The 22,305-nt window shown below is 37.3% G+C and overlaps 2 long non-coding RNA genes across 4 annotated transcripts in view; one reads left to right on the top strand and one right to left on the bottom strand.

The window, feature by feature from the left end:
- The window catches only part of LOC131381562 (uncharacterized), a 506,948-nt gene that overhangs the window by 227,653 nt on the left and 256,990 nt on the right, over positions 1–22,305 (top strand). The gene's annotated exons all lie outside the window — the stretch shown is intronic.
- LOC131381563 (uncharacterized) lies at positions 8,718–9,669 on the bottom strand. The gene is made up of 2 exons (XR_009210386.1): positions 9,511–9,669; positions 8,718–9,086 (listed from the first exon to the last, which is right to left on the bottom strand). It is a non-coding gene; the product is annotated as an uncharacterized LOC131381563 (long non-coding RNA).

Consider the following 22,305-nt stretch of genomic DNA (forward strand, 5'->3'; position numbering starts at 1 on the left):
TCAAACTTATCTACATTAGAATTAGCCTTTCAATATGTTTTTGCAGAAATTGTTGCAACGTGTTTAAAAATGAGATAGACGCTGGACATGGTTGCTCAGGCAAATCACGACATCAAGAGATCAAGACCATCCTGCCAACATAGTGAAACCCCGTCTCTACTAAAAATACAAAAATTAGCTGGGAGTGGTGGCGCACGCCTGTAGTCCCAGCTACTCAGAAGGCTGAGGCAGGAGAATCACTTGAACCTGGGAGGCGGAGGTTGCAGTGAGCCGAGATTGCACCACTGCACTCCAACCTGGCAACAGGGTAAGACTCCGTCTCAAAAAAAAAAAAAAAAAAAAAAGAAAGAGATAGCCATTAAACTCTTAATGCAAAATGAACAATTGTGAGAACTATGGAGGCTGTTTCCAGACTCAAAGGTGTAACAGTTAAATTACTTGTTGTTAAATCACCTGTAGTTAATTACAATATGTTGATGTGTACCTGATCTAAAGGGAAGATTATTTTTGGGTTGTCAGGTTAAACACAGACATTGTCGAGCAAACGTAAGACAGTCAAATTACCTTTTATTCCTCAGAAGTGTCATTGAATTCAGTTAATACCTTATCAAGTGCTAATAAGACCTTTCTTTGAAGATGTAAATGATTAAGCCCTAATCCTTGTTCAGTGATTTTTGAATCTTAGAAATTCTGAATCAAGTTAATTTCTAAATTATACAGTTTGAATATACTAACATTTTAATTTAACATTTTGTGTGTTATTTAATTTGTGCTTTTAAATTTAGTTTGAATCCAACTTCCCCTTTTTTCTTTACTCAGAAAAATAATTTTGCTTTTGATTTGTGAAATAATAATGAATGGATTCAGCTTACTCATTTCAAATTATTTCTGCAGAATATTGAAGGTTAGGGAAATGGCTCCCCCCACCCTTTAAGTAGCTTTAGAAATTGCAGTTCTGTTCGACACTAAATACAGTGAATAGTTTGTGTTCCACAGCTTCAGGATAGAGAAGACAGATTTCCTAGTAAACATTCAGCAAATTACAAAACAATTGAGAAATGGGGAAATCCAGGGTTACAGCAGATAGTCTTTCAAATGGGAGATATTGGAGTGTTGATTTCTGTTCTGATGGGCTGTGAGGAGTGATAGTGGTGGCAGTGGCAACAGTGACTTTTACATCTAACGGGAGGGAAGATGGTACTTCACCACTGATGTGCCACAGAAGCTTACTCATTTTCCTCTTTTGTGGGCATGCTCTTGGTTCCACATCATACACTGGGGATACATCAGCAAAATGTGGTTAATTACAAGACATAGACAAAACCCCTCAGACACCGAGATAGTGAAGGGAGTGGCTTTAATGAGCTGGAAGCATCGGCAGACTAGCGTCTTAAAATCCGAGCTTGTCAGGTGCACAATTTCTGTCCCTTTTAAGGGCTCACAATGCTAAGGGTTTCACATGAAAGGGGCGTGATTGATTGAGCAAGCCAGGGGGTACGTGACAGGGGCTGCATGCACTGGTGGTCAGAGTGAAACAGAGCAGACCAGGAAGTTTCACAATGTCTTTCCATACAATGTCTGGAATCTATAGATAACATCGGTTGCTAGATCAGGGGTCGAATTTTAACTACCGGGCTTAAGTCAGGCAGGCCCAGGCTTGGTTTCGGGTCTGGTTCCTAGGTGCCAGGCTACCTGCCTTTAGTTTTGCTTCTCTTTCCTTTTCTGAGTATAAAACAATATAAAACAATATGAGAGGATCTGTCTCTCTTCTCTCAGCAGCAGATAAAGGACAACTGTGAAGATTGGGAACCTGAAATTATACCTTCCCACAATGTTTGAAAATGTTCCTGGCAAACAGAACTTTGAGTCTTGGAGGGAAGGATCTATACACTCTGTGGTGATAGACAGGTGGTACATGGATAGCAGTGGGCAAACCCTAAGCAGATGACCCTCAGAAATTTAGGTAGATCATGTGGTTTTTATCATCTGTGTATAGGTAATCAGAGCTCTATACTGGTGTCCAGACCCTGGCTAAGAATCTAGCAAAGGCAAAGCAAGGTTCCACGGTCGTGTGGGTGCCAGAATAGCCTCTTAGGGAGTAGAGCACAGGGATTAGTTAGAATATCCAGTTACATACCTGGGGTCAAGAAGAGCCCAGAGAATTTGGAAATTTGGCATGGTTAATAAAACTAAGGAGAAGAATCAAGAGAAGGAGTAAGTGTGATGGTTGAAACTAGAGAACTAGGTATTAATATGGAGTGTAATTCGTGTGTTAGAACAAGCTTACCATGACTGGGGAGAGCTGATAACATTTTAAAGACATTTGTGAGCTCATTGATGGAGAACTTGAAATTGATCATGGTGGGATTATTTATACCATGGATTCACAAATGTCACGTCAGGCCTTCCCGTTCTCTCTCCCCTCCGGAACTGGCTGTTAAACATTTAGCAGCACCCTACAGGTATAGCGTAGAGAACGTAGCTTTGAGGTTGGCTAGAACTAGGATAGAATTCTGCTTCTTGGAGTCGTGACAACTTATAAAACCTCCTTAAATTTTCTAGTTTCTTATGTAAAAAATTTGGAGTATAATGAAAATTAAATTACTTATAATAATATACAATGCACCCAGCCCATTACAAGTTCTTATAGCATTTTTGAATCTTTCTTTTTCCACTCTGCTTATACAACTGGTCCTAGAGTCTGGGGGAGAAGGAGTTGTAAGTTGTAATAGAGGTGAAGATTCCACACCTGTGGGAAGAGAAGAGCCAGAATTCAGGCACCAGGAGGGAATTTTTGTTTTAGGGAAGGTACATCCCAAATAGTTACACCAAAGTTCTTTCTGGGGGAAATTAAGAAAAAAACGTTGAGAGTGGAAACCCCTATATGGCATCACAGTACCTCTGAAGGGGCAAGAATTGTCCCTTCAGAGGGGCAATTTTAGATAGCTGTGCTGAGCAGGGATAACAAGCCCAAGCCTGGGGAGTGAGCAACCCATGGGCACTAGATATCAGGGCGATCAGGAGCCTGGAGTCTCCCAGCAAGAAGTGCACTTGGTCTTGGTCAAGACAACCCCTCTACTAGTCCCATGATCTTAGGCAGTATAAAAGTGGTTAGAGCTTACAAGACCCACTGTCTCAGATTTGGTAGAAGGGAAATCAGAACAATTCTCACACACATAATGTCAGGGCAAACACATGGTCTGGATAGAGCTTCTCACATTAAGCAAAATCAAAATATAACTATAGGAGACAACTGAAACCAAACACACAAAAACCTATGCACACATACCAAGGGGAAAAGAGGGAAGAAGCCTGATATACAAAGCGAGAGTGAACCCAGTATAAAAGAAAACATTATCCAGAAAGCATATTTTTTTAAAATTTACTCTGTAGAGAAACTTACTGAAAACATAAATTTGTTAAAACTCAAGGATAAGATGATTTAAGAGAAGAGTGGGATAAAAAGGGGGATGACTGGAATAAGAAAACAAATTGAGAACCAAAACAACACCCTTACTATCTAATAAACAGCTTAGAAGCTGCAAGGAATGAGAAAAAACTTAAAATTGAACTTAAGAGGTAGAGTAAAGGTTTGAGATAATCGCAGTGAATGCAGAAGAAGATGACGAAAAGAGGAGTTACAAACATTTCTCAAAAATGAGTTCCTATATTTGATTTCATGTTTGTCCTTTCAAAGAGGAGGCCAGTTCTACAGTCACCAAATTATTTCTGTTGGCTTTCACAGCCTTGAACAAAATGGAAAAGATGAAAGTGTGGCTCTTAACAGAAGTGACTCCTAACTGCCAATGGCTTCTAGAAATGTCTTTTTCAACGCACTGATGAAATTGTTTTATAAATCTCTCTGGCCTTATAAAGGAAAGTAGTAATTGTGGGATAAGTACAGCCTGAAAAATTTATTATAGCCCTCAAATTTTGGTTAACAGTGGGTAACAGGATGGGGAATGAGACTTCTCCTGTTTTGGAATTTTTGCTAAAACTTCAAAACAAAACTAATGAATGCTTCCATATTCTGCAGAGAACCGTCACTGAGCTGTGGGATCCCTCTGATATGGTTTGGCTATGCCTTCACCCAAATCTCATCTTGAATTGTAGTACTTATAATCCCCATGTGTCATGGGAGGGACCTGGTGGGAGGTAATTGAACCATGGGGGCAGGTTTTTCCTGTGCTGTTCTCGTGATAGTACATAAGTCTCATGAGATCTGTTGGTTTTATAAGGGCAGTTCCCCTGCACATGCTCTCTGCCTGCTGCCATTAAGACGTGCCCCAGCCATGTGGAACTGTGAGTACATTAAATCTCTTTTTCTTTATAAATTACCCAGTCTTGGGTATTTATTCATTGTAGTATGAAAATGGACCAATACACCTTCCCTTTGTATTCTATCTGTAGGATAGCATAAACAAAAATCAATTTTAAAGGTATAAAAAATTAAAAACAAAACAAATTAAATGAAAAGAGATAGTCAAATTAAACCTGCTAGTCTGATCATTACTCCCTGTGGGTATAAGAAAAAGTTAAGGGATTTGAGGATGTTCACTGTGTCTTTGAGTTATGGTTTTACCCCCTCATAGTCCTCCCCTCGTAAAGGAAGCAAATGGGGTCTAAGAGAATCCCTCACAGGAACTGGCATGCTTGGAAGAGGATGACATTGGTATCTCAAGCCTGTATTAGATGTCTGTTCCCATAGTAGCCTTGCCAACCTGCTCCACAATGATGTAAGCAAACTTTGTGGGGCAGACTGAGAGTAACCACAAGGCAGAGACGAGAAATAAGTGAGGAGCTTGTGCATCCTCCATTATTTAGGGAACAAGCAGGTGGAATTTTACACTGGGCTACTAGTGCAAGGGAGCCAGGTGTGCTTGATCATTGGTGATAGTATTTGAATCGGGAACTGAAGTCCTGAGCCAGAGCAGGTGTACCACATCAGGAGGTACACCTGTAGCAATGAGAGGCTGCCTCAAGGGGGCATCCAATGGACCTCACCTGTGGTGTCTTAAAAAAAAAAAAAAAAAAAAAACACACGCAACACGAGCCTTTCTACCCACAGCATTCAGAGATCGTCTTTGGCTAAGGGAGGACTATAACTGCACAAGGAAGGTAAACGATGTTTTCGGCACTTTTCTCTAAGCTCTACTTTCTGCTTCAACAAAGGAAAAGCTAGAACAAGAAAAGGGAGGTGGGAAGGAGAGGCACAGGGGGCCTAAGTTAGGTGAGAGGAGTGTTTCTTGGGTATGAAATTGAAGTTTTAAATTTGGGCAAGATTGGGAACTTCAGTAGCTCGAAATATCCAGAAAGCATCTTAGATTCTGGCTTAGATTTTTTTAAGAGATGGAAATGGAGATTCAAAAGTTTTATTATTGAAGACAATAAAGCCATTCCATGTTTGGACTCCACTAAATTCAGATTGTTCAATTAATCTGTCAACATTTGTATGCCAAAAAATGATACTATAGGCATTGTATGAACTGCTAATTTTATTTATCCTTTGGTACGACTGATACCTTTATAGTTAGAAACCATATGAAATGTTTAATAGTCTAAATTGAGTTAAACCTCAGGACACAGATGATTGACTATATAATTTTTATGACAAGGAAGCATTTAACAACTTCTTTAGTATTGATGATTATCTTTGAAATGAGGTCTATAAAGTTTATTCATAATTCATTAAGAATTATCACATCATTCAAGGTTTCTAAATCAAATTAATTCACAAGTTAAATTCCCACTTTTGAGGGATATAAGAAAGTAAATATCAATTATATTTTGGGACTTCTGTCCACATATCCAGAATTTCCAAAAATCGAATACAGTGCAGAACATCTGAGAGGAATCTCTAAGCTGGGTTCATACTGGTTGCCTTTGATATATTAAGGTCTGAGGGAGGCTTCATGTCCTTCAAAGAGGGACAATTTTCATGCTTCCGTATGGAACTTAAGAGATATATGCAAAGTCTGTGAATGTCCTAGATTCTGCTATAAAATAATTACAATATAATTGAAAAACACAAATGTTCAGGAAAAAAGATGTGAAATACGCATTTCTTCAAGAATGCTGTATATCTTTTAAGTAGTGTAGTATAAGGTGAAGATTTCAAAAAAGTTTTAAAAGATTTATTTTTTATACTTTTGTGCTACAATCACTGTTTATGCAGCTCCTGATATGCATAGAAAGGTAAGAATTCTTAAAGTACAAATAAATTTGATTATATATGTATATACACACACTATTGTTAAAGACATCTCTTACCTTCTAGTTGTTTCAGGAGTCTTTGAAACATTGTTAGATAATAAGTCACAAATCAATGGTTAGCATGAAATTATATAAAAATTATATCAGTGTAACTAAATAATTTTGAAGTAACTCTATTAAGCTTCCTTAAAGATGCATTGAATCTAAAACTGTACTATGATATAAGGCTCCGTTTGTTGAAAACGTGTAAAAGATGCAGTGATTCTGAACGTTTTCCTGAATTTTAAATACAATGTGAAAGTTTTGCTTGGTGAGCTGATACTGACACCAGGCACACTGTGCTACTCTTCTGTCTTTAGCAGAGGGAGCCAGAGCCACACAGAGGATTTTGGGGCCCAGAGTGTGTGATTTTGCCTGTTTGAAGCAGGGGGACACTGCTAAGAAAATATTTAGACCATATTTATTTTGATACGCAGCAGGCTGGGGCTCTTTATGGATCAGTGACCTGGAAATTCTTCCTGGTTTCCCTCAGTCCTGTCGGCACTGCTGGTGGAAGTGGAGAGCAGGTCACACCCATGTACCCAGTTTCTTCTTCTGCCCCTCTGAGTGTCTTTTTCCATATCCTCCCTTTTTGGAAGAGTTTCGCAGGCCCTCTTTTAGACCATCATTTTTTTCCTATTATAGTGAAGGAGATGTTGACACTGTTAGTTTTTTCCTTTTACAGAAGTTGAGGCCTCCGGAATCCTTGACAGATACAGAGAATGGGTAAGAGGGAGAAGAAAACAAAGTAGAGGAAAAAGAATGGCAATGAAAGTATGATGAAAAAAAAAAAGGTTAAAAAAAAAAAAACAGAAAATAAGGGTGATAGAGTGACATCAGAAGTTGCTTTGAATTTCCCTCAGAGGAACTGGCATTTCTGGGTCACCCTGCTCTGTGGTTTTCTGGTTTTCATAATTGCATGGATGTATGAATGACATTACTTATGATCATATAAGAGAGCCTTAGCAGCTCATTGTTGTGTGAAAGTGAATGAGCTTCATGTTTTACTCAACCGTAAGCCTGCTTTGGCAGCTGGTACTGTGTTAAATGATTGGAGAATTAATTAACTGAAGAAATTATTAAACTGTTGAAATGTGTTTCCACTGAGCAGTAATAATGGCAATTCACTGTTAGTCAATGAGTGCCCACCATTCACGAATAGGAAATTTCTAGTATTATGTGTATCGTTTTTGGAGCACATCTGTATTAGACCGCATGCTAGAGAATTTTTATCTGAAGAGGTGCCAAATTTTTCTCTCTCCATTGAAGGACTATATTGTCCTGAAAGGGTCAAGATCTCCCCATTTCAAACTTGCCTCTTTTCCTCTGAGTACTCCCACATTGTCTTATTTTCCCCCAGAAAGTTATCTACCAATTCAATTAGTGCTGAGTTGAATCTACCAATTCATTGAGGTTAAATTTCTTCATGTATGTAGAACAATTCATTATAAAAATTCAGAAATCAATTTTTTATTGATAAGAAAGCACTATCTTGTTGCTTTCCAAAAGCCTTGGAAACATTGTGAGATAATGACATAAGTCAGAAATCAATGATTAGCATGAAATTATAATAAAAAATTATTTTGGTGCAACTAAATTTAGTAGTCACCTTACTAAGTTTTTCTTAAAGATCCATTGAATTCAGAACTGTACTATGATATAAGGCTCAATTTGTCAAAATGTTTTAAAAAAGAATAGGTATTCCTATTAATTGCTATTCCATCAAGTATCTTTTAAACATTTGCATAACTCACTTCTATTTCAAAATATCTGAAATTTATAATAGGAAAAATTTATAACTTTCTCTCTTTTACATACTTTTTAATAAGGGAATTTGTGACAAGTGGAATTCTTAAACAGTGGCCCTGTGACTTGACTTTGGGTAGTTTGGACAGTGAGCCAGTATACTAACATACTGTACAGGTTTATAGTCTAGGAGCAATAGGCTATACCTTACAGCCTAGGTGTGTAGTAGGTTATACTGTCTAGGCTTGTGTGAGTACACTCTATGATGTTTGCACAACAATGAAATCACCTAATGACACATTCCTCAGGAGGTATACCAATTGTTAATCAATGACATGACTGTATCTATTTTTAATATCAAGTTACCTTAATTAGAATTCACTCTATCTTTCAGGGAACTATAAAGATTCTTCTACCTGAACCCCATGGCCAACAAAACAACTTAGCAATTAAACCATTTATAGTGTTACAGAATTTTGACTTAGACTTTGAAATGAAATGCTAGAATTTGCATGCTTGATTACTTCTTTAAAATATACTGTATGTCTATAGAGATTTCTAAAGCCATTTAAGCACTCCACAACAGCCAAAATAGAGTTAAGCTAATGGACCATGAAATACCTATGACTATGTACTTCACAGATAATATTCTTCCATCTCTAGCTAGATACCATTGACACAGTGAGGATGGCACTGAGGAAAGCATTTGGGTTACAAAATATCTGTTAGTTTGTTTATTGAGCTTGGAAGGAAAGTATCTTCAGTGGGATGATTTCAAAATTCACCAGATCCAAATGCTCAATTTTAAACATTTGCCATTTTAAACATCTCTCTCCCCCTATAGCACCACCCTTGGTGGTGCTTTCCATCAGTAGAAAGAGTATCTATGCAATAGAGCATCTCTAGATGCAATGTTTAATCTTGAAGTAGTTCTCTGCTGTATTTATCAGTGACGAGGATGACATTTTGGACTTGAGCTTGCCTTCGGAACTCATCAGAAAGAGATGGCACTGATTGGGGCTCCTTGGATCCCAACATCTCCTACATCTTCTGCAGTTGTAACAAAATGGTTATTTGTGTAGCTAAACCTAGAAAAGGTACAGTAAAAATACAACATAAGAGATAAAAATGGCACACCTGTGTAGAGTGCTTACCATGAATGGAGCTTGCAGGACTGGGAATTGCTCTGGGTATGTCAGTGAGTGAGTGGGGAGTTGATGTGAAGGCCTAGGGCATAACTACATGACTGTACACTTTATAAACACTGTACAATTAGCCTACACTAAATTTATTAAAAGTATTTTTCTTTGGTAAAAAATTAACCTTAGCTTACTGTAACTTTTATTTTTTGACTCTTTTGTCATAATAAGCTTAAAACACAAACACATTGTACAGCTGTGCAAAAATATTTTCTTTATATTTTATAAGCTTTTCTCTATTTTTAAATTTTTTACTTTTTAAACTTTTTTGTTAAAAACTAAGATACAAAGATACACGTTAGCTGGAGCTTACATAGGTGTTAGGATCATCAATATTACTGTTTTCTGCCTCCATCTCTTGTTCCCCTGGAAGGTCGTCAGGGATAATAACATGCATGGAGCTGTCATCTCATATGATAACAATGCCTTCTTCTGGAATACTTCCTGAGGAATTTGCCTGAGGCTGTTTTTTGATTAACTTTTTTTATAGGTAGAAGGAATACACTATAAAATAATGATAAAAGTGTAGTAAATATATAAATAAGATAGATTTTTATTATTATCAAGTAGTTTGTACTGTACCTAATTGTATGTGCTATATTTGTAGTGACTGGCAGCACAGTCTACTTGTTCACACTAGCATCACCACAAAGGTAAATAATGTGTTACATCCATGACATAACAATGGCTACAGTGTCACTAAGCGATAGGGATTTTTCAGCTCTGCAATAATCTTATGGGACCACTGTCCCATGCAATGTGACAGTGTTAGGTTTCCATGGGTCTGTTTTCTGACAATATTAAGAATTTTGGAAAATGTACTTTGCTGTTATAAATAGAATAAACAAGAAAACCTCTTTTTAAATATTAGAGCAAAAATGTGCAACTTACAGATTTAAGCTGAAGTCAATCAGTCTATTCTCTTGGTGGCCATGCGTTCTTATTGAATTCATTTTACTGTAATGCTTTACGGATAAAAGTAAAATCTCTTTATGATAAATTGATGGTTGTCTTTGTTGGTGAATATTTTATTATATTTGACCGTACTGCTAGAAATCATATTGCCTGTCCAAAGGAAATGTAGATGGATAAAATTTGTCCAGGTTCTCTGTGGAGGATTAACAAATATGAGAAAGCGATAAGAGAATAGTAAATGGAAAGAGTAATTCCCTTTCTCTCTTCCTCTCTGCCTGTCATTTTAGTTCTAAGTCTTGAGACTTCTCAAGTTTGCATGAAACAATATGCATACTCTTTATACCCTTTTACTTTCATTCTTTTTTTCCTCTGATACTCTCATTTCCATTTCTTCCTGATAGCAACAAATTTTAACTGTAGCTCTACTCTGCCACAGTACGTTTATAGACTATCACTCCTTGAAAGAAGGAATTACAGTGTAATTGTTGTGTCCATTGAGGAATGCTTGTACAGGATAGTAACCAATAAGTATTTATTAACTAAATAAATGAGCTGTTAGTATGTGAATACATAGTATTTTTGTTATGCAGAAACCTTCTTTGTAATGTATTATCTGTTTTGTGATTTTATTACGGAAGACTATTTTGCATGTATTCTAAAGCACAGCAACTTAATCCTGATGTTCTTTTCTGCTTAACAGAATTGGTTTAATTCAAAATATGTTTCTATGCAAAGTTCTAGTGATGATTCATTGTTTTTCATTATTGCGCTGGCATCTAACTGTGCCTGCTCCATTGCCCCTGCCGTCACCACTAATGAAGAAGTACTTTCCAGTGGTGGGATGGACTGTCCACTCCATCTTGTCTGTCGAACCAGAGACTGCTGGTGGAAAAAGTGACTGGTGATTTCCTGAAAGTTTACTGTTGTTTTTTTTTTGCTTGACCTCGATATAATATGGATATTGCTACTTATGTATGGTCTTTTTTTAAGGTTCTGGATAAGTGTATTTTATAAGGAATACAATTTGCCTGTCTTAGCAATGACTCAGACTAGTATTTATTGAAAGCACACAGATACATTCATTGAACAAATGAAACAGCAAGCATAGTAGTGTTTTATCATTTATGAGAGCTGTGGAACTCTAGCTCTCATGTGAAAAGAATGCCATAGCCATACAAATTGAGTATAGACAGTTGTCCAGTCTGGAGAGAGATGGACATACCCACCCCCCAAACAGCCACATATACTTCTTATTAAGCATCTTCTAGGAGCTGGTCTGCGCCACACTACTTTCTTTGAAAATTCTGTCTTCCGTAATTACATTTCCAGAATTTTGCAAATGAGAAGCCTCAATGATATGAGAAAGGCAAACAATGTGTTTTTAAGTTAAGGGCAAGTTAGTTTACTAAGTCTTTTCATATATTTAATTCTCAGAAGAAATAATGGACTTTTGTGCTTTGCATCCTTCTCTGGGTCTCTTTATGCAAACAAACGTCTGGGAGTACTACTTCCTAGTTTAGGGAAGGTATAATTCAGATGTGGGAAGTATTTTGACATTTTAGTGTCTCCTGTTATTAGTAAAATGACATGTCGGTTTATAAATTCGGGGTTTCTAAATGTCTGATTTTTAACTAAAAATTACTGTATTTGAGTTTTCTGTCAGGAAAACAGGTTTAGAAGATGCCAGATGTGTGTCTGGTATTTTTCCATTAAGTATGTTTCTTTATTGCCATGTTATGCAATAACTTGCCTGTAAATATTCCTGCTCATTCCCAAGATCTGGAAAACATGCCACAGAGAGGCTATCACTGGGCTAAGAGCCTTTGAGTCTTAAAATGCCTCTGTGGAGCAGTGTATGCCAAGTGGGCAGGCCATGCATAGTCGTACAGAAATACTGAGTAGTTTCCATCCACTTTTGCACAGTTTGGGGCATTGTGGTGGTGGTTTGGCATAAGGTTTATATTTTGGCTTTATCAAGATGATCTTTTAGGTAAGGGATATTTAGAAACTGTGCCAAAAAAGCTTTGCTACTTTAATCAATAATTTAAAGAATTAATTTAGTACTAAAATTCCTCAGAGAAAAACATGTGTGATGAATTTTTCAGCATAAAATTTACATTCCTTTTGTGAAAGGGCTGTTTTCCAGTAAATGCAGTCAATAAATGTATCTCCGAAGGCACAAATGTGTGCACAAAAACCCTCAAACATCTGGTGAAGTGGTTTCTTTGAGAAAAGCCAAAATACAGTGCTTTTGAGGTTAGTAAGCCATGAAAAATCTCTTTTGAAATGGAATTAAGATGTTTTTGTTGTTATTATAGAAAAAAAGTCTAATTTTCTTTGAATATCCAATATCTCCTAAAAAATTTTTGTTTTGCAAATTTGTTAAAAACTGGTTAACATAATTTGCACATGAGATAGTGCAACTTCAAACAGGTTTTTTGTTGTTGTTTTTTAAACACAGGTGGGAGATACGGGAGATTGGCCTGGATAGCTAGGCATGGGATAGATTTTAAAAGGCTTTCTTTTGTTTGGTAAGGGAGTTAGACCTTGTTCTATAGCATACAGGTTGGCACACTTTTTCTACAATAAGCCCGGTAGTAAATTTTTTATTTTTATTTCTTTCTATGTAGTAAACATTTTAGGCTTTGTGGGTCATACACTTTAATATCTCCCATTACTAGTAAACTGACATTTTGGTTTACAAATAAACCAAATTTGAGTCTGTCACAATGACTCAACTCTGTCATTGTAGCATGAAAGCAGACATGAACCATGTGAATGGAGCATGGGTATAGTTCCACTACAACTTTATTTTATGGACACTGTAATTCAAATTTTATATAATGTCTACATGTCATGAAATAGTAGTGTTGTTCTTCTGATTTTTTAGAACATTAAAACATATAAAAACAATTCATAGTCTGAAGACTGAACTAAGACAAACTGCAGGTATGATTTGGTCCATCATGGGCCATTGTTTTCTGATCCCTGCTACTGTAATTGATGAACTATCATTATTGAATTATCATTAATAATTGAAGATTTTTAATCAGGAAGGAGATATGATTGTATTTGCATTCAACGTGTTCTTTTCAGTGCAGCATTTTTTAAAATTTTTACATAAGTTATTGGGGTACAGGTGGTATTTGGTTACATGAGTAAGTTCTTTAGTGGTTATTTGTGAGATTTTGGTGCACCCATCACCAGAGCAGATGCAGATGAAGACCTTTGTGATGATCTACTTCCACCTAATAAATAATAAATATATTTTCTTTTCCTTATGAATTCTTAATAGATTTTTTTGACAGAGAATATGGAGTCCTGCTCTGTCACCCAGGCTAGAGTGCAGTGGCGTGATCTCGGCTCACTTGCAACTTCCCGCCTCCCAGGTTCAAGCAATTCTCCTGCCTCAGCCTCCTGAGTAGGTGGGATTATAGGCATGCACCACAACACCCAGCTAATTTTTGTATATTTAGTAGAGATGGGGCTTCTCTATTTGGCCAGGCTGGTCTTGAACTCATGACCTCAAGTGATCTGCCCACCTCAGCCTCCCAAAGTGCTGGGATTACAGGCGTGAGCCACCACACTCAGCCTCTTTTGTGTTTCTGTATGAATTTTAAAATTGTTATTTCTAGTTCTTTTTTGCATGTCATTGGTAGTTTGATAGGAATAGCATTGAATCTATAAATTGCTTTGGGCAGTGTGACCATTTTAACAATGTTAATTCTTCCTATCCATAAGCATGGAATATTTTTCTATTTGTTTGTATCACCTCTGATTCCTTTGACCATTGTTCTGTAGTTCTCATTGTAGACATCTTTCACCTCCCTGGTTAGCTGTTACTTCTAAATATTTTATTCTTTTTGTGGCAATTGTGAATGGGATTGCGTTCCTGAGTTGGCTCTAAGCTTGACTGTTGTTGGCATGTCAGAATGCTAGTGATTTTTATATGCTGATTTTGTATCCTCAGATTGTGCTGAAGTTGTTTATCAGCTGAAGGAGCTTTTGGGCCAAGACTATGGAGTTTTCTAGATACAGGATCATGTTGTTTGTTAATAGGGATAGTTTGACTTCCTCTCTTCTTATCTGGGTGCCCTTTATTTTTTTCTCAGGACTTCCAATACTGTGTTGACTAGGAGCGGTGAGAGAGGTCATCCTTGTCTTGTGCCAGTTTTCAAAAGGAATGCTTCCAGCTTTTGCCCATTCAGTATGATATTGGCTGTGGGTTTGTCATAGATGAATCTTATTATTTGGAAGCATGTTCCTTTAATACCTAGTATATTGAGAGTTTTTAACATGAAGGGGTATTGAATTTTATTGAAAGATTTTTCTGCATCTGTTTAGATAATCAAGTGTTTTTTGTCTTTAGGTCTGTTTATGTGATGAATCACAAACATTTTTCTATTTCGTTTCCTCTCTCAGAAATTCATAGAGAAGATTGGCATATTAAAGGCTCTGAGAAGGGCTGCAGAGAACATAACTTTTTTGCTGTTTTGTTAAGGTGGTGTTTATCACACTTATTTATGGAAACTTCTGTGGAAAATGACTTAGGAAATGCTATTTTAATGGCAATTATCTTAAGACGTGTGCTAAAGATCATTAAGATCAATTAAGAAGAAATCCACTACAATATTCATGAAAAAAGCATTGAGGGAACAAACCAGGGAGCAACAGTGGAATGTAGAAACATTATTATCAAGGAAACACAATTTCTGGAATACAGAAGTGGGCAGTCTTAAAGATGTTTTTCTATTAAAATGTGAAAAATTAAAATACATAAAAAGAAACACATATATGCTTCTTTTATTTTTTCATAAGTTATTGGGGTACAGGTAGTATTTGATTACATGAATAAGTTCTTTAGTGGTGATTTGTGAGATTTTGGTGCACCCATCACCCAAGCAGTATATACTGCACCCTATTTGGAGTCTTTTATCTCATGTCCTTCCCACCCCAACCCTTCTCAAGTCCCAAAGTTCATTGTAAATATTTGGTTTTATTTCTGGGTTCTCTATTCTGTTTCATTGGTCTATGTGTATATTTTTATACCAGTACCATGCTGTTTTGGTGACTATGGCCTTATAGCATAGTTTGAAATCAGATAGTGTGATGTCTCTAGATTTGTTCTTTTTTCTAAGTCTTGCTTTGGCTTTGTGGGGTCTTTTTTGGTTTCATATGAATTTTAGAATTGTTTTCTCTAATTCTGTGAAGAATGATGGTGGTATTTTGATGGAGATTGCATTGAATTTGTCGGTTGCTTTTGGCAGTATGGTCATTTTCACAATATTGATTCTATCCATCCATGAGCATGGGGATATGTTTCTATTTGTTTGTGTCGTCTATGATTTATTTCAGCAGTGTTTTGTAGTTTTCCTTATAGAGGTCTTTTGACTCCTTTGTTTGGTGTATTCCTAAGTATTTTATTTTATTTTTTTGCAGCTATTGTAAAAGGGGCTGAGTACTTGATTTGATTTTCTGCTTGGCTGCTGTTAGTCTATAGAAGAGCTACTGATTTGTGTACATTAATCTTGTATCCGGAAACTTTGCTGAATTCTTTTATCAGTTCTAGGAACTTTATAAAGGGATCTTTAGGGTTTTCGAGGTAAACAATCATATCCACAAACAGTGACCATTTGACCTCCTCTTTACTGATTTAGATGCTCTTTATTTCTTTCTCTTGTCCTAGCTCTGGCTAGGACATCCAGTACTATGTGGCAGAGGAGTGGTGAGAGTGAGCATCCTTGTCTTGATCCTGTTCTCAGTGGGAATGCTTTCAACTTTTCCCTATTCAGTATTATGTTGGCTTTGGGTTTGTCATCGATGGCTTTGATTACATTGAGATATGTCCCTTGTATGCCAATTTTGCTGAGAGTTTTAATCATAATGGGATGCTGGATTTTGTCAAATGCTTTTTCTGCATCTATTGAGATGATCATGTGATTTTTGTTTTAAATTCTGTTTATTTGGTATATCACATTTATTGTCTTGTGTATTTTAAACCATCCCTGCGTTCCTGGTATGAAACCCACTTGATCATGGCAGACTATCTTTTTGATATGTTGTTGGATTTGATTAGCTAGTATTTTGTTAAGGATTTTAGCATCTATGTTCATCAAGGATATTGGTCTGTAGTTTTCTCTTTTGGTTGTGTCCTTTCCTGGTTTTGGTATTACGGTGATGCTGGCTTCATAGAATGAATTTGGGAGGATACCTTATGTCTCTACCTGTCGAATAGTGTCAAAAGGATTGGTACCACTTCTTCTTTGAATGTCTGGTGAAATTCTGCTGTGAATTCGCCTGGTCCTGGACATTGTTGGAATTGTTTAATTACCATTTTAGTCTTGCTGCTTTTTACTGGTCTGTTCAGGGTATGTAATTCTTCCTGATTTAAGCTAGGAGGGTTGTTATTTTTCAAGGAATTTTTCTACCTCTTCTAGGTGTTCTAGTTTATGTGCATAAAGGTGTTCATAGTAGCCTTGAATGATCTTTTGTATTTCAGTGGTGTTTGATGTAATACCTCTTGTTTCATTTCTTAATGAGATTATTTGCATTTTCTCTCTTCTTTTCTTGGTTAATCTTGCTAATGTTCTATCAATTTTATTTATCTTTTCAAACAACTAGCTGTTTATCTTTTGTATTTTTTTTTGTTTCAATTTCATTTGGTTCTGCTCTGATCTTGGTTATTTCCATTCTTCTGCTGGAAAAAGGAAATAGCCAAGCTCTTTTGTTTGTTCTTGTTTCTCTAGTTCCTTGAGGTGTGACCTTACAATGTCAATTTGTGCTCTTTCAGTCTTTTTGATGTAGGTGTTTAGGTCTGTGAACTTTCCTCTTAGCACTGCCTTTGCTGTATCCCAGAGGTTTTGATAGGTTGTGTCATTATTGTCGTCCAGTTTGAAGAATGTTTTAATTTCCATCTTGATATCATTTTTGATGCAATGCTCACTCAGGAGCAAGTTATCTAATTTCCATGTATTTGCATGGTTTTGAAGGTTCCTTTTGGAGTTGATTTCCAGTTTTATTCCACTGTGGTCTGAGAGAGTTCTTGATATAATTTCAATTTTCTTAAATTTATTGAGACTCGTGACCTATCATATGGTCTATCTTGGAGAAAGTTCCATGTATTGTTGAAAGAATGTGTATTCTGCAGTTGTTGGATGGAATGTTCTGTTATGGATGAAGTATATCTGTTAAGTCCATTTGTTCCAAGTTATAGTTTAAATCCATTGTTTCTTTGTTGACTTTGTCTTGCTGACCTGTCTAGTGCTGTCAGTGGAGTATTGAAGTCCCCAACTATTATTGTATTGCTGTCTACCTAATTTCTTAGGTCTATTAGTAATTGTTTTATAAATCTGGGAGCTCCAGTGTTAGGTGCATATATGTTTAGGATCGTGATATTTTCTGGATGGACATGGCCTTTTACCATTATATAATGTCCCTCTTTGGTCTCTTAACAGCTGTTGCTTTAAAGTTTGTTTTGTCTAATATAAGAATAGCTATCCCTGCTTGTTTTAGGTGTTGATTTGCATGAAATGCCTTTTTCCCACCCCTTTACTTTAAGGTTATGTGAGTCTTTATGTGTTAGGTGAGTCTCCTGAATGCAGCAGATGGGTGGTGAGTTCTTATCCATTCTGCAGTTCTGTACCTTTTAAGCAGAGTATTTAGACCATCTACATTTAATGTGGGTATTGAGGTTTGAGGTACCCTTGCATTTATTGTGTGTTATTTGTTGTCTGTGTACTTTTGTTTTGTTTTTGTTTTTGCTTTTTAACTTGTATTTTTGTTTTATAGGTCCTGTGTGATTTATGTTTTAAAGAGCTTCTGTTTTGATGTGTTCCCAGGATTTGTTTCAAGATTTAGAGCTCCTTTTAGCAGTTCTTGTAGTGGTGGCCTAATAGTGGTGAATTCTCTCAGCATTTGTCTGAAAAAGACTGTATCTTTCCTTCATCCATGAATGATGCTTAGTTTCATCAGATACAAAATTCTTTACTGATAATTCTTTTGTTTGAGGAGGCTGAAGATAGGTTCCCAACCCCTTCTAACTTGAAGGGTTTCTGCTGAGAAATCTGCGAAGCTGATAGGTTTTCCTTTATAGATTACCTTGTGCTTTTGTCTCACAGCTCTTAAGATTCTTTCCTTCGTCTTCGCTTTAGATAACCTGATGACAGTGTGCCTAGGTGATAATCTTTTTGTGATAAATTTCCCAGATATTCTTTGTGATTCTTGTATTTGGATGTCTAGGTCTCTAGCAAGGCCAGGGAAGTTTTCCTTGATTATTTCCCCAAGTATGTTTTTTAAGCTTTTAGATTTCTCTTCTTCCCCAGAACACTGATTATTCTTAGGTTTGGTCGTTTAACATAATCCCAGACTCGTTGGAGGCTTTATTCATATTTTCTTATTCTTTTTCCTTTGTCTATGCTGGATTGGATTAATTCAAAGACCTTGTCTTCAAGCTCTGAAGTTTTTCTTCTACTTGTTCAATTCTATTGCTGAGACTTTCCAGAGCATTTTGTATTTCTGAAGCATTTTGTATTTTGTGTCCGATGTTTTCTGAAGATTTGAATGTTTTTTCTTTATGCTATCTATTTCCTTGAATATTTCTCCCTTCACTTCTTGTATCATTCTTTGCATTGGGCATACCTTTTTCTGGTGCCTTCCTGATTGGCTTAATAACTAACCTCCTGAATTCTTTTTCAGGTAAAGCAGGGATTTCTTTTTGGTTTGGATCCATTGCTGGTGAACTAGTGTGATATTTTTTGGCGGAGGGATGGGGGTGTTAAAGAACCTTGTTTTGTTATATTACCAGAGTTGGTTTTCTGGCTCTTTCTAATTTGGGTCAGCTTCATCAACCCTAGAGCAGCTTCAGTTCTAGGGCTGGAGGCAGTTCTTCCCTTTTCACTATGGATGTGGCTCCTGTGAGTCAAACTGTGGTGATTGTTGTCTCTTTTCTGGGTCTAGCCACTCAGCAAGTCTACCTAGATCCGGGCTGGTACTGAGATTGTCTGCACAGAGTCCTATGATGTGGACCATCTATAGGTCTCTTAGCTATAAATGCCAGTAACTGTTGCAGTGCAGGTGGCAGGGGTGTGAAATGGACTCCATGAGGGTTCTTAGCTTTGGTGGTTTAATGCTCTGTTTTTGTGCTGGTTGGCCGCCTGCTGGGAGGTGGCGTTTTCCAGAGAGCATCAACTGTGGTCGTATGTAGAAGAACCAGCAGTGGGTGGGGCCCTAGAACTCTCAAGATTATATGTCCTTTGTCTTCAGCTACCAGGGTTGGTAGAGAAGGCCCATCAGATGGGGGCAGGGCTAGTGTCTGAGCTCAGACACTTGGGTGGGTCTTGATATGGCTGCTGCGGGGGATGGGTGTGAGTTTCACAGGTCAATGGAGTTGTGTATCTAGGAGGATTATGGCTGCCTGTGCTGAGTCATGCAGGTTGTCAGGGAAGTTGGAGAAAGTTGGCAGTTACAGGCTTCACTCAACTCCCATGCAAACTGAAGGGCCTGTCTCACTCCCACTGTGCCCCTCAAAAGCCCTGAGTCTGTTTCCAGGCGGTGGGGCCAGCTGGGCTTGAGAACTTGTGCCAGGCTGCTCACCTACCAGCTGTGAAAGAAAAGGGCTTGGTTCTTCCCCAGCCTGTGGTCTGCACACTGGATTTGTACCCTCCCTCGAGTTCTGGCCAGGAGGCTTCTTGCCCCATTTAAGTTGTTACAAAGTGTAGCTGGAGATTTCCTTCTCCCTATGTCTTCCCCCTGCTCCTCTGACTGCCCTCCCAGCGGATCCCTGTGGTGCCAGGCAGGAATGGCCTGCGTGGGAACCCAGCGAGCTCCCAGGGCCTTTCCCACTGCTTGCTCTACTCTGTATTTTGCTCTGCTCTCTAACTTGACTCAGCTCCAGGTAGGGTTGGAAACTTCTCCAGCAAACGGACCTTCAGTTTCTCTAGTGGGGGGTGTGTGTTCGGGAGAGAAGATTCTCTCTTTCCCACTTCTGCAGTTGGGGCACTCAACAGTATTTGGCGTGTCTCCTGGGTCCTGCAGGAGCAGTCCTCTTCCTTCAGAGGGTCTGTACACATATGCTTCTCATATACACATTTTATAAAATAAAAGTAAGACTGAAGAGATATTTGGGTACTTAAAATAGAAAACCCAGAGTTCAAAGCATATATTACCAATGCCAGTGGGGTAGAGACTTAAGCAAACCAAGATGCAAAATATTTCAACATGCAAAAAAGAAAGCACCCTAAAAATGACTTAGAAAAAGAAGTCTTATTTTCTAAGACCATGTTTATCAGGGTACTTGATTGCTAGTAATAGAAACTGACTGTGTAACTTAAAGCTGAAAATAAACTTGTTAGAAATATATTAGATAGCTCACAGAATCACTCAGACAGCAAAAAACAGGTAGTGGCCAAAGACACCAGCAACCACTACCTGAGTCGACTTATGCTGCTGGAATAGTCTTGTTAGGATGCTACAGCTGGGATCACATTTACTTCTGATGGCCTCTTCCTACTGCCCACTTCACAATGACTGATGTCTAAACTTGTCCTGTGTCTTTGCATTCCTCCCTCAAGATTCAAAGTCTTGTGGGAAAATATCAGATGTCTGACTGGCTAAAGCTACTTCTCCTGCCTGCGTCCCGGATCTCAGGGATGGAGTGGGGAGAAATAACACCTCCTCTCTTAAGCTTCCGTGGTTGGAGGCGAGATACCTTATTCCACTGGTGTTGTAACCAATTGAGAATTCCCCAGAAATAGGAAAGGAGTTTGTATTGCCTCTCCCCAGATGGTAACTATCCATCTCAAAGACCAAGAGAGGGATTATCTATGAACAATATATCTGAAATTTGAAGTACAGTGTTCTCATCATTGAATAGACGAATTGCATTACTGAATTGCAGCATTTACTTAGGGGATAAGTAAGTAACATAACAAATTAAACATCCAAATGTGAATGTGATTTGGTAAACTCGAGCCTTGGAGATGCAGTAGAATTAGAATAGTTTTAATAAACAGGATTTAAACCCCAGAGAATTTAAACAGTGACTAAAATCTTTAAAGTATTTCTGATAATTTCAACAAAATTTTCTGGAAAGAACCTAAGAGTTAAGATTTAATTAAGTGCCACTTATTTTTCTGTGGATTGAAAAATCTAATGATATAAGAAAAAAACATGTTTCTTATGTTCTAGGAATTAAAGGAATTTGACAAAATACTGATGTTTATTGATATAATTGAAAACCACTTGTGTACCTCTTTCATTTGGTTCTGATATTGTAGAAGAATAAAGTATTAAGGAACTTTTCACCCTATTCATTGGAAATTGTGTTAATATTTTTATTGTTTACTGAGGTTTATTTTCCCCTCTGGAGTCTTGGAAGGCAGATTTAAATATAAACTATTAAAATTAGTAAAATAGAGGGAAATGATAAAGAAATTGATATGGGTGATACTGGAGACTTCTTTCAAAATGTAATAAATATAATGGTTCAAATTTTCATAATTATATTTTGCCCTAAATTGTGGATGGAAATAGCCATCTGTCAGTTTGTTTCTTAACAAAATTACAGAAGGGGAGACAACTGAGATATTATAATAAAAATAAAAACAGAATTGTTTCAGAAAAGAGGTATATTGTGTCTTTTTGCCTACTTGCCTTGACATAGCAGGTTAAAAGTATGTGAAGTAGGTAATTTAGCATCTGCAACATTTAGTTGCACTTCAATACAGGAACCATTATCCTGGATCATCAAACCTCTGGTGAACATGTACATCTGTTCCAAACCTCATCTCTGATGCACAACTCTGTTTAATACCTAGAAACTCTATGGAACAGGAGTTACAAGTAGTTTCTATGAGAGTACATTGGATATGCCTAAGTTACTTTTAGAATATGTTACAACCAAACGCTCAGTGGACTCCCCAACTCATCTATTGAATGATTTGCTAGAGCACTGAAAAAAAAGCACGCAAGTTTGATAAAACTTCCAAAGGGGCTGCATGGCATCTTCTAATGGATGAGCTTGAAGATAAAAATCACAGAAATTTGTGAAAAATGTGTTCTAATTAACAGACATCTGACTTTAGCTACATAGATGAAAAATCGATAATAGTTTTAGGGACAGTAAATGTACATTTCTGGGTTAAATTTTAAGTCACACAAAAATATCGAGTGTCCAGTATTTGCAGAGCATGCTTCT

Source organism: Hylobates moloch, unplaced genomic scaffold (genome assembly GCF_009828535.3).
Source record: "Hylobates moloch isolate HMO894 unplaced genomic scaffold, HMol_V3 SCAFFOLD_16, whole genome shotgun sequence".
Taxonomy (NCBI): Eukaryota; Metazoa; Chordata; class Mammalia; order Primates; family Hylobatidae; genus Hylobates; species Hylobates moloch.